The sequence below is a fragment of the Protopterus annectens genome, chromosome 5.part0 (assembly GCF_019279795.1).
Source record: "Protopterus annectens isolate FY-2018-M chromosome 5.part0, PAN1.0, whole genome shotgun sequence".
NCBI classification, from domain to species: Eukaryota; Metazoa; Chordata; order Ceratodontiformes; family Protopteridae; genus Protopterus; species Protopterus annectens.
The window spans coordinates 1,252,055,617-1,252,068,949 of NC_056735.1; the positions used below are offsets into that span (position 1 = coordinate 1,252,055,617).

The 13,333-nt window shown below is 38.1% G+C and overlaps 1 protein-coding gene across 1 annotated transcript in view; it reads left to right on the forward strand.

Annotated features, from left to right (window-relative positions):
- Positions 1-13,333, forward strand: part of CBLB (Cbl proto-oncogene B) — a 1,559,167-nt gene that overhangs the window by 1,542,967 nt on the left and 2,867 nt on the right. The gene's annotated exons all lie outside the window — the stretch shown is intronic.

Below are 13,333 nucleotides of genomic sequence, written 5' to 3' on the forward strand. Positions count from 1 at the left end.
AACAATAAACAGCTCAACCTCATGGATTATCCTCTAATTAAGGACTGTACAGTGTGGGAGATTTATAAACACAGGGATAAAACCTGCAGGAACTATGAAGATCTTTAAATGCTGGAAAAACTATACCATTATCCTACCCCAAATCCATGAGCTTATATCAGTGCTAACCATAAAATCTATCATTGAAAGGGATCTGACTAGGCTAACAGATATTATTCAGAGCTTATCTAGTAAAAAAAAGTATGCTTTCTAACGCTTATAAACTGATCAGTGCCATTAAATATGAATCAGTACTGTTATTTTCTAAATACTGGGACCATCAGGAAAGTGTAGTCACTGAAGATCAGAAGCTCAAAGCAATTCAATCCATTCTTAGATTCTCCCCTTTCCAAAAACTTGCCTACTTGCAAATAATGATTAACAATAACACTTATTATACTCCCTCTAGCTTGAATAAGTTCAATCCCCAAATCTCTGCATCCTGCCCATGCTGTTCCTCTCCCCAAGCCGATCTCATACATGTTTTATGGTTTTGCAAACATGCACACAAACTTTGGTGCACTCTGAAGGTGCATCTAGAAAAAATGGGATAGCATATATAGACTCTTTCTTGGGAACTAGCGATTCTCTATATTACAGACCTCAACCTTTCTAAGCTAAATTACCATGTCCTAATTACTCTTTGCTTACTAATCAAGCTTTATATAACCAAAAATTGGTTGGATCGCACCAGTTTTTCCTAGAATGTATTTAGTAATATGGCAACTAAATATATATCCTCTCAAAAACCCATTATTAGAAACATAAACAAGCTTATTGTCAGAAATTTTGGAATCTTATCTTTGAGCACATTCTTAAAGATTAGGCCCTTATAAGGCAAGAATGATGAATTAGCAGAGCTTGTGTTTATTTGTAGCAATCTTCTGCCAACCATTTCCTTCTGTCTTTTTCTAGCTACATTTCCGTTCTCTGTATAAGGTTAAATGAGTTGTGTATATATTTTTTGGACTCCTTTTTCCTGTTTGTCTGAGTAGCACAGTTTGTATGTAGTGTATTTAGTTATTATGGGAGTGTGGGTTGTTTATAGGAGTTATAGAGGGACTACACCTGTAATGCTATTGTTTTATTCTAACGTCAATTTGTATTTCGTCTGTTTGTTCCTGTTGCAGAAAATAAAATTCTGTTAGAAAAATTCCTCTCCCTTTGATTCCCAGATTCATATTGAAAGAAATAAGATGAAGGCAGTTGTCATCCTCATAGCCCCCTTCTGGGACAGACAAATCTGGTTCCTTGTTCTGAAGGCTTATCCTCTGATGCCATCTCTGGCTTCTAGAATTCCATTCCATATCTGGTCGCTCATCCTTCCAGCATGTCTCAACCAGACATTTCGAATCAGAGGTTAACTGCTTGGTTTCTCTAGTTCTGATGATGGCCAGAGATGATAATCTCACTGATAAATTCCAATGGTGGCCAGAGATAATCATTTCACTGATAAAGTGGTTGAGTCTTGTGGCTTCCAGGAAGGATTCCACTTGGAGGATCTGTCTCAGTAAATTGAACTAATTTACTGTCCAGGTGAATAGTCAAGACATTGACTCATTTTGTGCATCACTACCTGACATTCTTAAATTTTTGCAGTGTATTTTGCAGGCAGGTGCCAGTTTTTTCCACTATCAAGTACAACTAGAGACTAGTTGTAGTTCTTCCTTCTGTGGGTCTCTGCCAACATAAATAATGAGACTTGCATACTAGGAGACGTAAACATAAATTAGGACATCAGTAACTATTCCTACTCACTGTACTTTACCCTAATAATTCATTCTATTACTAGACCAAATAAAACCACTCCTCCAGGCTCTACCCTTGACTGGATTGTAACAACCCATCCAAATAAAATTACAAACACAGGCACAATTCCTGACTCCATCAGTGACCACCTCCCAGCTTATGCCCATCGCTCTAGCTGTTCTTCCCGTCTACAACATCACTACATCCACACATGTAACCTTAGTAATTTCAACCCTAGCCTATTCTCTAACTCTAATAAACTACAACATTCTAAATACACTTCCTCTTGACGATGCCGTTGACCACTTTAATTCCACATTTCTAGATATTTTAAATAGTGTAGCACCAACTAGAGCAAAAAGAATAAAAAACAACTCTGCCCAATGGCTTACAAAAGATACTAAAAATCTAATACATCAAAGGGACAAATCCTGGAAACTTTATTAACAAAATAAACTGCTTGAAACCCTACTTCAGTACAAACAGCTTTACAACTTCTCAAAAAAACTAAACTTCTAAGACAAAAAAATCCTACTTTATCAAATTCCAGTTCAACCATACTGCAAACCCCAAACAATTCTGGAAATCTATATATTCTCTTCTCAACCAAGACACCCAAAACAATCCCTGCCCCGTCCCCAATAAATCTGATCATGAATTTACCTCACTAGTGAATTCTTTCTTTATTAACTCCATATCTGAACTAACAAAATCTTTTGCCAAAAACACTCCCTCATTCACTCATACTTCCTCCATCACAACCCCTCCTTACACTAACTCTAATTCCACTCCCATTTTCAACCTAAAACCCAACTATATACGAAAACTTCTCTCCAAACTAAAACCCTGCTGTAATGCTCCTGACAACATCCCCTCTATTTTTCTTAAATCTGCTGCTGATGGAATTGCATTTCCTATAAGTTTGTTAATCAATAGGTCCATAGGAATCCTACGTCCCCAATCTCTGGCACACTGCCTATATTCTCCCTCTTCATAAAGGTGGGAAAAACACTAACATCTCAAATTTCCATCCCATAGCCATCCTCTCCTCTATCTTCAAAATCCTAGAAAAATGCATTCATCTGCAACTAATGCTATTCCTAACTCAAAACCATCTCCTCACTCCCACCCAGCATGGTTTCCGACGTGGGCACAGCACTACAACAGCTCTCCTGTCTTTCCTATGTACAGTTAATCTTGCCAGAGATTCTGGGGAAATAGTATCCACAGTGCTCCTGGACCTCTCCAAAGCCTTTGATACTGTTTCCCACACCCATCTTCTGAGCCATCTCTCAAACCTTAATCTCTCTGAAATTACCTGCTCCTGGTTCTCATGCTACCTGTCTGATAGAGCTTAGACTGTAAAATGGAGGAAAAGCATCTCCCCTTTTCTTCATACCCCCACAGGTTACCCCAAGTATCCATTCTTGGACCAATGCTGTTCGACATCTTCATCAACACTTTTCACTCCGCCATTCCCAATACCAAAATAATCCAATATGCAGACGACTCAACTTTAGTCTGCTCTGCCTGTAACCTCCCTGAACTCTTAACAAAGACCCAAACTGCTTTCTCAACAACTGAAGACTGGATGCTCCAAAATCATCTCACCTTAAACGCTAACCAATCCAAAAGTTTAATCTTCCTTCCTTTAAAATCTTTCTCTTTTGACAAAACCGCTTTCCAAATCCTAAGCTATTGGTCACCCCCCCCCCCATGCAAAGTTACTAGTTGTAACTATAGATGAACGCCTAAAATTTGACAACCGTGTACTCCTAAACATCAAAAAAACACACCAAAAGCTGGGTATACTTTATAGGAATAACTGCTTTCTCTCACCTCTTACTAGACGTACTCTTGCCTCCGCTTACCTCCTCCCCTCCCTGTTGTATGGCGCCCCCTTTCTAACAAACTTATCTGCATCTGTTACATCCAAATTAGAAAACTGTTTTAACAAAATCTCCAAATTCGCCACTAACTCAAAAACCTCCTCCCATCATTGCCTTGCCCTTAACTCTCTAGACTGGCTAGAACTTCCAAACTGTCTGGGCTTCCTCCAACTCACCACTACTCACAAATTATTCTTCAACCCCACCAAATGCCCTGCTCTAAAAAAACATCCTAGTCCCCTATGTACCAAACAGAACTCTAAGATCTACACAGCAAAACCTAATATCTGCACATAAACCCAACCGACCTCCATGACAACTACTACTCTTTCCTTAGCCAAAAAAATGGAATTCTCTCCCTCCTTCCCTAAGAATAATAGAAAATATGACAAGCTTCAAAACACAGCTTCATTCCTACCTCTCCTCTATTTGGAAATACACCTGCATTCTTCCAACCTAGCAAGCTCTCCCCCTCCCCTTATTCCCCTCTTGTTCTATGCTGTGCTTCAATCCTGCACTCTAATTCCTAAACACGATGGAATATATGCACCCAAGTGTCTATCACCTTGGTTCTAGTTCTCTAATGCCAACTTCCTATACTCAGAAATGTTCTTCCTATATCATGACTGTAAATATTCCTTTCTTTATTGCAAATGATCTAGTATTTGTATTAAGCATATGCTGTGAACTTGAATCCAGCTTTTTACTTTTTACTTGTTTCATAAATCTTTACTGCATTTTGCTTGTTGGAGCTTTTCTCCCCGGGCCTCCACTGAAAATGGGCACACTGGGCCCAGTGGGCATTCCCAGTCAACAAACTGGAAATAAAATAGTTTCCATGTTGGGTTTGAGGACCATTCTTTAGCCTCTCACACGTTATGTAAGACCAACCCCCTTAAAGGGATCTTTCTCATTAGGCCTGCTATCAAAGACCCTGTACTATCATGGGATCTGAATTTGGTGTTGGAAGCTCTAACCAAAGCTTCATTCGAGTCAACTTTAACAGCACAATTGAGGTTTCTGCCATGGAAGATGCTGTTATTGGTGACAATTACTTCACCCAGGGGCATATTTGCTCTGCAGGCTTGATCTTCCTCCTCTCTCTACATCATCTTGCATAAAAACAGTGTTCATCTCGGGACACACCTTTATTTTATCCCAAAAGTAGCTACAGAGTCAAATTGGTCTCAGCCTATTCATTTGCCTGTTTTAGACTCGTATTACTCAAATAAAGGCAAATACATTGTGCATGCCATAGATGTATAAATTTACATTTTTACATTCACATAACTACACTGGTACGGCGGTAGCATTGTTACCTCACAGCAAGAGGTTCTCCCGTTTGATTCTTGGCTTGGCTTGGGAGTGCCTTCTGTGTGGAGTCTGCATGTCCTCCCCATGGTTGGGTAGCATTCAAAAGACATGCATGCGTAAATGGGCGTGCCTTTGTTGAAGGTTGGGCGTCGAGCTGGCATCTCGAAGTTTCGTAAAAAATCTACTGCCAAACACTAGCAGACCGGAGTTCCGCTGTGGTGACCCCTTACTGGGGAAAAAGCAGAAAGACAAACAACATTCATATAACTGCACTCTTCAGGAAGTTTGCTAAGCTCTTCATTTCCTTTGCATGTAATAGACTGGTTCAAAAGGTATCCAGGGTCTCCCTTTTGTAATTGGCTATTGGATTGTATTTCATTTATCTTTGCTGATCAGAAAAAGACCAGGTAAACCCAAGGCCTATTCTGCTAGTACCAAGGGTGCATCCACGACCCTATTCCAATCCTCTTTGATTGGTGACATCTGTGATACTGCTACTTGGTCCACCTTGCATACTTTTATTAACCATTACAAATTCAACTGCCTCCTTAGAGTCTGAGCTTCCTTCGGTTCTGCTAGTCTGTAACTTCTGTCATGAGGCCACCTAGGAAGATTTGTACTTGGGGATTCTGGCCCATATGTCAAATCTATTCTGTTGTAACTCAGATATATTCACCCACCAAATCTTGACCCCTTCACACAAGATCATCAAGTCACCAGGAAATCAGTAATATTTTGTAACAAATTTTTGAAAGTAATCCAATTTATGCAAGCATTCTACCTCAAATAAACCCCATGCATGCATTTGCATACATGGGGGCAAACGCTGCCCCCATTGCTGTTACCTGTTTTTGATGATTTAAAATTCCATTAAATTCAAATAAATTATTAAAGAAAAATATATTAATTCCATAACATATTCAGCTACAGGGCTCCCTCCCAGAAAGAATCTTTATGCCTCCATCACAAAATTGTGGTAGATACTATTATATAGGCTCTTCACATCTAACATGACCCAGTACATATCCCAGGTCCACTGAATGTTTTGAATCTTCTCTAAGGAAGCAAAGGCATCTTTAATGTATGAAGGTAAAATACACACCTTTGGTAATAAATATGAATGCAAGAACTGACCCATTTTATGCACTAATTGATGCCCAACCAAGTTGATTTTTAGCTAGAGCTATACTGTTATTTCATATAAGCAGGAAAGCACTAAAACAATATGTGAGTACTCAGACTAACTTATAAATTATAATAAAATGCATAAAGATGACTGAAAAGTATCATTTGCCTAGGCTTTCATGTATGAAAATAGGATTTGTATGCTCTGATTAGTCTGTAGTCTGCCTAAAGCTGCTGTGCGCGTGATCATTGACTGGCCACATCATATTCTTTCTGGCTTATTTATTTTTGTTTGCTTGTTTTTAACCACATGAGTGAATTGGTTCTTCTCCATTTAAGCTGAGTTTTGTAGAGCATGTATGTCACAGTACTTGAGAGAAGATATTCCATTAATGTAGTTCTTTTGTTCCTGTGAGTGAGGAAAAGAAAAAAAAATACGTATTTAATTTCTTCCCTGACAGTTACAAAATGATGAGAAAACAAAAGGTAAACATCTTAACAATGTACAACCTTTCCATTCATAAACCGTAGTAAACAACATGAATGCATGACAGCACATTTCAGAAGTTAGTTCAAAATCAATGCCGAGAGTCATTTGAGCATCTTGGTTGCCAATAGTTGTCTTGCAGTCTGGTATATATTAATTGATCTTGTCTCAGAACTAGATTTTAAGAGAGAAGTGATGAATATGTTTACCAAAGTTTGCTCCCATAATAAATAGTTGTACAGTATAGACTTCCAAGATAACTGCACATTGATTAGCAGCTTAACTCTAGCACTCCCAGTGTGAAAACAAACTCAACAAAAACGGCCAGTAGACTTTTGTGTACATTTCAGTAACTGGCTAGTAAGTGTACTGCCTGGATGCCAGGAAAAAAGAAATACAGAATACCCGGAAAATAATCAGCTACAAAAAGTTAGGAAGAAACACTGGCTGGGGAATGAACTTTCCTGCAGCTCTTCCGCAAAAAGCATGCAACCTCCAGACATGACTTCCAGTAACCTACAGGAAGATATAAGACAACTGCACACAGACCTGGTTAAAATGAAACACTGATGGAGTATATCAACACAAAACGCTGGAAAAATGGAATAAGCTTTAAACAAGTATTCAGATGGGGTGGTAAAGCTGCAGCAATCAGAAGTTGAAATGAAGAAAAGTCTGGCTGAATATGAGACTGCTCAGGAAGAGATGTTACAAAAAAATAATAGAATTAGGGGACCAAGAACCTATGGAAGACTTGAGATTTTCAGCTGTACCAGAGAAACTGGGAGGAACAGACTGCATTATTTTTTTGAAACCACAAATAAGCAACTGGACTGGTACTGCACAGCAGGAGTTGCTAGTTGAAAGGGCACTTCATGTGTATGCTCCAAACCTGGCTCTGAGAAAGCAGCTTAGACCTTTAATGGTAATGATGCAATCCTACCAGCAGAAGGAGTTGATTCTGACAAAACTGTGGCAGGAGGGCAAAATACTAAAAGTGGGAGACAACAGTGTGTTTGTGGAGAATGATCACTCATTGTACACCAGCCAGAAGAAGAGTAAATTCAGTCCACTATTAAGGGAATGTCGAGACCCAGGTGTGAGATTTAAAGGTATACTTCCTTGGAGAGAGAAAATCATCTTTTTGATGAAGTGCATACTAAGAAGGAAATGCAAATGTTTGCCCAACAAAAACTGAGCTGTGAAACAGAAGGAGATTCTGCTTGTTCTACTAGTAAAGAACACAGAGAAGACTGTACCTGTAAAACCTTTTCCAACTGGTTCAATAGAAAATGTTGGAGAAAAGAAAGGGAGTACAAGAGCTGCCTAGAATAATTGGGAGTATGTTGCAAATGAAACAGAGACAGGATTTGGGAGATGGAGATGAACAATATTAAAACCAGTAACTTAATGTGGGGTTACAATGCAGTAATTATATTTGTGAAATATGACAGAGCAGGAAAATCTGGAAATGTTGCACTTTTAAAGAATTTGTTGGATTTGTGGGCCACTCAGTGTATGCCTACTTCAAATCATTAATGTTCGGAAAAATGCTTTGGGAAGGGGAAGAGAGGGGAGAAAGTTTAAGTAAAACAGTTTTTCTTAATAGTACTATTTTGTGGTGTAAGGTTTTTATTGCATGCTGTAAAGTAATGTTTTCTCAGTTATTTTTTAGTATAATGGGGATTATAAATATGTGCTGTTTTTTCCCCTTTCTTGCCCCCCCCCTCCTTCCTCCTTGTTCGTTTTTGAGAACAGTATAAAAAAAAGCCTGGTTAAAAGAATGTGTTTTTTCTCACTCTTGAATGTGTGTGTGTGTGTGTGGGGGGGGGGGGTAGTGATTGGATTTAAAGACCTTTGACTGATTTAGTAAGACGTTTTAAGAAAAAGCAAGCAAATGAAGAATATTGAATATTATGAGGCTTTTTTCTAGCAAATGAATGTGTGCTTAGTAGCAATTCTATAGCTGGCCCTCCTGTCTCCATGGAAACAATTTGGTAAAGAGAAATTGTCTGGTTCTCATGACTCGGTACAGACAATCTGATAATGAGAAGGTGGGAATAATAACTTTTTAATACAGTGATGCTTTCTGTAATATATTTAAATGTCAATGGTCTCACAGGTAAATGCAAAAATGAAAGAATAGTGAACTGTATTAAAAAATGTAGAGTGCAAATAGTTATGTTACAGGAGACACACTTGGAAAGAACTAAGGATGTGAATTTGATAAAGAAGGCTTTCAGGATGTTCAGTAGAATATCTGGGATGAGGAAAAAGGAGTGCTTAATTGCAAGACGAGCTCCAACAGTGATAGAAAAGGATAAAAAGATAATGGCAGTTTTGTAGTGCTAAGGGGCTACTGGCAAGGGAGGAAGATTACACTGGCATGTATTTATATTTACCTAAAACTGCTATAATGGCGCTTAAGAAAATTCTATGAGAAATCAGTTTTCAACAAGGAATATTACTTGTAGATGGGGACTGGAATTTGATTTGCAGCAGTGAAGATGTGTCTGAGGGGCCCAGAAAAGAAAGTATAACAAAGGGAGGTAGATGGTAGTGTTTTGGGAAGGGGAAGAGAAGGGAGAAAGTTTAAGTAAAAAAATGTTTTTTTTAATAATACTATTTTGTAGTGTGTGGTTTACGTTGCATGCTGTAAAGTAATGTTTTCTCAGTTATTTTTTTAGTGTAATGGGGATTATAAATAGATGCTGTTTTTTTTCCTCCCCCCCCCCCCCTCATTGTCCAGTTTTTGAGAAATGTGGGCACTGCAATGTAAAAAAAAGCCTGGTTAAAAGAATATGACAAAAATATATGTGCTTTTTCTCACTCTTGAATGTGTGCTTGTGTTGGGAGTCAGGGATAGTGATTGGATTTAAGGACCTTAGACTGATTTAGTAATAGGTTTTAAGAAAAAGCAAGCAAATGAAGAATATTGAATATTATGAGGCCTTTTTCTAGCAAATGAATGTGTGCTTAGTAGCAGTTCTATATCTGGCCCTCATGTCTCCATGGAAACAATTTGGTAAAGAGAAATTGTCTGGTTCTCATGTCTCAGTGGAGACAATCTGAAAATGAGAATGTGGCTGTCTGGTTCCTGTGTCCATGGAGACGATCTGATAAAGAGAAATTGGTTGCAGTCTGGTGGACAGTGATTTGCTGGGGAAAAATGGAGAGAGAAACTGGCTAGGAGATATCTTCTGAAAGCGTTCCAGAGTTTTCCCTGCTAGGAGAGCTATAAAGATAAGCAAAAGCTAGTTAGCACTTAGTAGAAACATAGTCTGCATCATGCGTCTTAGCATGGATAACCTTTCTTTTAGGTTAACTCAAGCCTGAGTATGGCTGTAAGTTTGTGACATTTGTTCCTATTTTGAGGGTAAAACTTCAATATTTGGAGATGTACATAGTTTTGTGTGTTAGTATTAAATTATTAGGTGTTAGGGGTTATTGTTTTTTTGAGGGCTTTCATTAAAACAAAGTTTTGTAAGATGTGGCATAGGCTTAAATTGATACGACAAGAAACCACTGTATAAAACTTCAACCTGCTAAACAGTATGTGCAGGTAACAAAAGCTGGAACTAGACATGTAACAAAGTGTTAAACATAAAAAGTGGGAATAATAACTTTTTAATACAGTGATGCTTTCTGTAATGTCTTTAAATGTCGATGGTCTCACAGATAAATGCAAAAATGAAAGAATAGTGAACTGTATTAAGAAATGTCGAGTGCAAATAGCTATGTTACAGGAGAGACACTTGGAAAGAACTGAGCATGTGAATTTGATAAAGAAGGCTTTCAGGATGTTTATTCAGTAGAATGTCAGATGAGGAAAAAGAGGAGTGCTTAATTGCAAGACGAGCTCCAACAGTGGTAGAAGAGGATAAAAAGATAATGGCAGTTTTGTAGTGCTAAAGGGCTACTGGCAAGGGAGGAAGATTACACTGGCATGTATTTATATTCACCTAAAACTGCTATAATGGAGCTTAAGAAAATTCTAGGAGAAATCAGTTTTCAGCAAGGAATATTACTTGTAGATGGGGACTGGAATTTGATTTGCAGCAGTGAAGATGTGTCTGTGGGGCCCTGAAGGGAAAGTATAACAAAGGGAGGTAGATGTTTGAAGAAATGTATAAAAGTATTTTGCATGGAAGATGTGAATTCAGTAATAAGAGTTTGGAGTGAATTTACATATTATTCCCCAAAATATAAAAACTGGACTAGGCTAGACAGAATTTACATTTCACACGAATGTTTGCATTTAATTGGAGGTCTTGATATGCACCCAATAACTATTTCAGATCATGTGCCAATAATTGAAATAACACAGGGTAATGAGACACTGGCACTTTCCCACCAATCTGTTGAAAAGAGAAGAATTTAAGGAATGAGTAGTGGAGATTATTCAGGAGCTATTCGAGAGGATAGAAATTACTTCTGAAAATATAGCTAGGGAGTGGGATAAAATTAATGTGGAGTTTAAAAATTGGGTGGAAATAAAAAGTAAGCTATTAAGAAGTAAGAATTCTTTAGAGGGACTGACAAATGTTCAGGTATTGCAGAATAAGGGGAATCACAGAGAACAAGAAGAGGATCAAGTGCAGAATGCTAAGCACAAAATAAGGGATAACCTTGATAACATAAACAAGTTTAGAAAGCCTGCTGCTAAGCAACTCTTTTTTGATAATAAAATTAGAGCACAGAATCTTTTAGCACAACGACAAAGGCAAGTAGAAAGGGCTTTCACCAAGCTTTGGGAGTCTGTAACAAGGAAGGTAGCGAGATCTTGTGGAGGTATTGGAAATGTTTTGGAAATTCTATGAAAATCTGTATAAAGCAGAGAAATATGGAAATCAAGAAAAGATGCAAATGTAAATGTTTATTGAAGACTTAAATATGCCAAGGTTAGAGGTAGGGGAGGCTCAGTTACTAACAGAACAGGAGGAGATGAGATAAAAATTGTGATGTCTAACCAATCTACTGGAAAGTCAACAGGGATAGATGGTACTCCAGTGGAAGTTTGGAAGCTAGGAGGGAAAACTGATAAGGATATGGAATGTTTTGTTTTAGCAGTAAAGAGGTGGAAAAGTATTAACATCATGGAAGAAATTGGTGGTAGCTGTAATACCTAAAGAGGGAAAAGATCCATCAGATCCAGCTTCATAGAGGCCCATATCATTACCAAACCATGATTATAAAGTTAATGTCTGTAATGGCTAAAAGAATGGCAAAAGTAATGCCAAAATTTATAGATATGGAACAGTGTGGTTTTGTGGAAGGGAGGCAAACATTTGATAACATTAACAGAGCACTGATGATCCAGAGGGAAGCAGAATGTAAGAAAATACCGTTGTTGGTGGGTCTTGATGCAGAGAATGCATTTGACAGAGTAAACTGTGACTTTATGAGCAGGTCAAGGGAAGCATTTGCATTTCCTGAAAAAAAATTATAAGGTTGATTAGGAGGGTATATGAGGTGTCGGAGGCGAAAATGTAACTGGGCGGGGTCCTCTATGATAATTTTTGTTCATCTGGAGGGAAGATGGCAAGAGTCAAGTGAGATAAGCTGATTCTTCCAGTAGAACAGAGTGGATTGGAATTACCAGATTTGAAGGGGTATTTCAGAGCTGCGCAGTTAAGGCTCCTATACATAGCACAAGCAGAAAACTGTAATTCAAAGTGGAAAGGGATGATGATGAAATGGGGGAATTTCAAGAAACAAGGAGAGACTGGAATTTTGAATGCAGATCTTTAAGGAGATTAACAACAATAGTACACAATATTATATCTATGTAAAGTAGCAGAAAGTATCATAAGAACTAAGCCAACACAGGAATGGAGAAAGGAGATTTTGCTGAGAGGGATGACTACAATTAGGGATATAGACAGTAGGCAAGAGGGGTCTGGAATTTATTGGAGAAAACTGGCAGAGGAACCAAGGTATTGGGAAGCAAATAACTGGACAGGGAAAGATAATAGAATGGGAAGATGCCAAGAATTTATTTGTACTGCAGGTTAGAGATTGCCTTCCCTATCAAGGATTGGTATCAGAGTATAGGCAAAAAAAAGAAAGAAAGGGGGGGTCCTAAATGAAACACCAGCACTGAGAGTTTTTAGTAGAATCTAGAGCAGAAGCTGCCATTAAAAAAGGAATAATTAGTAGAGCATATAAAATATTGCATAACTATAAGAAACAATCAGAAGAGGTAAGAAAGGATTGGATAAGCAACTCACAAAGAAACAATTTGAGGATATATATGTATGTCTCCCAAATATGCAACACATTCTAGAGGATTTAGAATTTTTGCATGGAAATGTTTGCATAGATATTTTTATATCCCAGGTAGACTTGAGAGAATTTTTCCTTGGGTACCACATGAATTGTTGGAAGTGTGACAGGGAAGAAAGAGGTAAGTGGGAACATATTTTCCGGGAGTGCGGTGCGTTGGTGGACTTTGATTCCCTGCAGGATGCACTATTGAAGATGCTGGGCGGGCAGATTAGTGTGACAAGGAAGATTTTTCTGAACTATGAAACAGAATTGGAATTGCCTAGACATGGTAAAGCCTTGCTGTGACTAATTATTGTAGCTGCCTTAAAAGCAGTTACTAGAAAATGGAAGTCAATATCTAAACCAGCTGTACTAGAAGTAGAGAGTTTAGTAACAGAGGTAAAACAACTGGAACTGAGATCTTTAAAAAAGGAGTAGGAGCAAACTACATAAGGAAAAATGG